We start from the raw sequence: 4,664 nt of genomic DNA, 5'->3' as shown, positions 1-4,664 counted from the left end.
TGAAATCATAATTGTGTCAGTCACTTTGAAACTGACCTCCTAGCCTTTCCAACACTCCTTCACTATGTCATCACAACATCGCTTCTTGATTCCATCCATTGATGCCGTGTACAAGAGCACTGTGGTTTGTACGACAAGCTCAGCAAACTCTAATTTTCACCAGGTGTTTGCTAATCGCTACTGCTGCTGGTCTGATGGAACTGAGTGGGGAGAGGAAGAGGGGAGGGTTGCTCTGTGGGGCTGGAGCTCAACTGGGGACTGAAGCTGAAATTCAGAGTTTTGAGTAAATAGGACATTGCTCATTTGTTGGACATTGAATGAGCACGCGTTTAGGCACCTTCAAATGGCTGCCACAGAGGATTCAAGGATTGCCCAAACATGCATGAATGAGTCAAAGCAACATTTGAGGTACAGTACAGACCAAAAGTTTGGACACAACTGTGTGTCCAAACTTTTGGTCTGTACTGTATGTGCGTTATGACATTATGACATGACTTAGAACCCAGAAAAGCCGATTTTGCATAATAGCCCTCCCTTCCAGTACTTCACAACTTTAACTCTGTCTTGTCTGGTGTGTTTCTTTCCTTACATGTTATTGTTTGCACCCTAGTGTTTTCTAACAAACTTCTTAGTAAAATCCAATTAAAATACACAGAAGTTGGTGGATGAAATGCAATAAAATGCAGAAATGTGTAAGGGATATGAATACATTTGTAAGGCAGTACATATCCAAACATGATTAGATAGAGTTCAAGTAAGCCGTTCCACAACTCTATAGTTACTCTAAGGGATTTCTTTGCTAACTTCTGTAATACTGAGAAAAAAGCACACTCTTATCCCTTTGAGTCACATGTTCCAGAAGTTACATAACCACACAAATATGCTATGAACTTTCTTTTGTTGGATAAATTTATGTCTCAACACATTTACACTGAGATCTGCAACACTGAAGCTAAGTAATCAGCTCTGGGAAATCTAAATGAGAAGTCACTGGAAGTGATTCTCACACTTAAACTTGTGGGATGTTGCTGGCTTACCAGCTTCCCCAGAAAATCCCATAAAAGCTTGGTCTCTCTCATCAGCAGTCCAACTTGTGCTCATAGCCAAGGGATTTAAGATAGCATCCCTTTATTTTGGAAGGCTAGAGACTCAGCAGTGAAGGATTTCAAAGAATGCTCCAAAGGGATGGTATCTTCATCAAATATAATTACCATAACTCCAACTTTTGCAAAGCTCAAGGTAAGGTCTGTAATTAAAGGAGCTATGTCAAGCGTGCACTGGATGCCTAAGCATTTTACAGCACATCATAAATTCAATATGTAATTTTGAATGTAATAACGGCAATTCTAATTTGACATACACATTTGAAATGACAATCCATGTTAGAAGAAATGTTTTGTGGGAGTACAAAAATATTCTACTTCTTAAAGTATTGCCTCCTCCCCTCCCCCACTCCCTTATCTTATTATAGACAAGTAATAATTGTTGCAGCTACATAACTACACGAAACACAATCAGTGCAAAACATCCTTTATTTGTAGAAATGTCTTACTTTTTCTTCACCATAGACCACTCAATCTCTATATAGAAATGATTAAACCAAAATCAAACTTCTAACATCCTTGGCCTATTCTTGGCAGGTACAAAATTAGATTATCTGGGTGGCAGGTTGAGGTAATTGGTAGTTGTACTCTCACAACAAATTGGACGGAAAGGTGGAAGCAAGAGTGCTTTTGGTTCCCTTTACATTGATGACTAAACACATGTGCAATCCATCACTCACTGATATGGTTGACTTAACTGTGTGATATACCGTTCTATTTACAGAGGGTGTTGATTTTAGAGCTGTCATCTCAGAAAAAATCTCCCCCCAAAAAATCTGTTCTAAGACCTCAGCCAGGTTAACCTTTTTGAGCCGAGTTTACACGTTATCCATGTGTATGGGTTGAAGGTTATCCTGCAATAGTCAGCCCCGCCCACTCCTCACTACTCCACAGGGCTGCCTACTGACCAGTTCTCCGTCTAACAGGTCCGGAAAATCTCTGAGACCTGGGTATTACCCTAAAAGTACTCTATAAGAGATAATCTATTTAAACTGGTGGCGAAAGTGATTCGTCTAGCTCTAACTACCTCCAATCCAGAAGTTATGACCCTTTACAGTTAAGAAACGATCAGCTGAGTAGCCCTCGCAGCTGCATGATTCCAATAACCACTTCTGTTAACGGTAGCCCACTTTCTAAATCATAACTTGCACTTGGAACCGGCTAGATTATGTTTAGTGACTTAGATGTAAGTCCCAGGGTCATTATTTACTCTCACCAAAGGAAATTATGAAGCCTCCTATTTTCTGGAATCATGTACATTAGTTTTACCTTAATTAAAAGAACTGGACCAAGATTAAATGACTCTATTAATGCCAATGTCCACCAACCTCATTAGAATTTTATAATATAAATTTATTAAGCAAGCTTAGGCAGGGATATGCGACATACAAATCAATAATCCATCGTATATAATTCATAAACAGTGTAATAAGATTTACATGTACAATCATACTACCCTATCTCCTTTCCCTAATTTAAGTCGCACGTTCTGAAATGGAATTTCAATGAGCAGATTCAACTCATACCCCGATGATGGTGGATCTTTTGGCAACAGGAATTTCTTGCGTCCTTGGTTGAGGTCTTTGCCTGGTGTGGAAAAACCCTCCTCAGAAAGGAAACAAAGCAGAAAGGGTCTGAATCCTTTTGCAAAACCCAGTTCTTTATCCCTGAGGGACCTTTGTCCTTCCTCCAAGTCTTGTTGCAGAGTTTGAAATTGCTGGGTTGAGACGAGACCAGCAGTCGAATAAAGAACCAGAGATGGGGCGATGGGACCCAGTCCTTTCTTAGCGGTGTGAAGTCCGAGCTCCCCCGTGGTTCTGAAATGCGGTCCGTTGCTCAATCTGCTCCTGCAGGTTGTCTCATCTTCTGCGCCGCCGGACTGGGAACAACTGGTTCCTCTTTTCAGCCCCTTTTTATGCATCTCTCCACCATGTGTGTGTATGGGGAGGTTTGGTCTACGTGACTTGCTTCACATCTGCTGTCTCTCATGAAAAATTCCCTACATTTCCCAACCTGTTTCTGCTGACCATAGTGGAAGTTCCCGTACTTCCTCTTTTTCCGTTGCCTCAGCCAAACTCACCGCACCACCCATCCTGTGCGCTTTGGCCATCTGTTCAGAACTTCTTGCGACATTTCCTGTTATCATGGCTCTGCATTCCTCTCTTTTCTGTAACTCACTATCATTTATTATAACTCATTAGACACATTCAGCCTGTTGTTAGACCTGTTTGAATTGATTTCAATTGATCACAACTTCACATTCATTGACAATAAATCACATCTTTTTCTTATTGTTAATCCTTAACATAATCATTACATAGTTAAATCATTACAGATCTTTAATCAGAGATTCTTTGCAGAAAGTTATGGAGTGATTACTTATACTCATATTATTCAGACTTATTCAACTTAATTAAAATTTCAATCAAACTACAGGATTACTTTATTTCTTCCAAGCCATTATGCATCTTTTTCTGCGTGTGCCTGGAAAGATCTCATACCCTTATGCCAGTTTTCTTGACACCCCCTCCATGAGATCGGACGGTGCTGCGCAGAAAAGACAGAGTCCAAAGTCAAAAGAGATCAAGTCCATCACCACAAGTGGTAGTGAGGATGTCCCGCTCATAGCAGGTAACCGGAGACGATGAAGGTGTCCAGGAATCCACAACCACATACTCCGTCAGGTTGGACGGCGGAGAAAGCCAGAGTTCTGCGCCCAAGTCGTTGTCAAGTGTAGATCCACCTGAGACGGAAAGGGTGGGATGTTCCAGCGAAGGCTGCAGAGGCGAAGGCAGGTCCATGCCAAAGTCTGGCAGCGCGGACGGGTTGTTGCAGTAGCCTTCCAATTCTGCCAGCAGATCCTGGAAATCCATATCACTTGGTGATGGAGATGAAGGGGAAAGGATGTCCTCAGTCTGGCATGCTTGGGGAGATGAACTGAGGTTCTCAGTTTGGGTACCTCTCTCGTTAGTCGCACTGCTGGCTTGGCATCCGACGTCGATAAACAAATCTGGAGACACGGGACGTGTAGGCGGAAGGTAGTCGCCCACCGCCACAAGTCGTCCATCCAACAGGTGTAAAGTTGGGAGGCATTGCCGAGTAAGTTGGTGTTCCCATAACTTATGAATCACGGGCAGCCGTAGTCCCGTATACAACGGAGATGCTGTGAAGTCGTCGTCATCTAGGCCAAACGCAGAGGTCCACACGATTTTGTGCACCCGTTCCAGGGATCTAGATGTGGAATCCGCTATGTAGGGCAAATCCTCCAGCCCTGTGGCGCAGAGGATTGCCGTTACATTGCTAAAATGGCTGCTCACGCATTTGTGACACCAGCGGGAAGACGATGCAACCCAAATGAATCCATAAGATTCTGCAGTGACTCCACACCCCACACAGCAGGTTGATGCCTGAGGAGAAATAGTAACCCAGGTAACTTCATGATCATTGGTTATTGATTAACTACATTTACTTACAACGACGAAAATGCGAAAGCGAAAGCTGAGAGAGTAGGCTGGTTTAAGCCCGTGTGCCGGCTTGTTTTGCGAGCCAAGGTGAATTAAT

This window comes from Xiphophorus hellerii, chromosome 24, assembly GCF_003331165.1.
Source record: "Xiphophorus hellerii strain 12219 chromosome 24, Xiphophorus_hellerii-4.1, whole genome shotgun sequence".
In the NCBI taxonomy this organism is placed as follows: domain Eukaryota; kingdom Metazoa; phylum Chordata; class Actinopteri; order Cyprinodontiformes; family Poeciliidae; genus Xiphophorus; species Xiphophorus hellerii.
The sequence above is the reverse complement of the archived record's forward strand: the minus strand, read 5'-3'. Positions refer to the sequence as shown.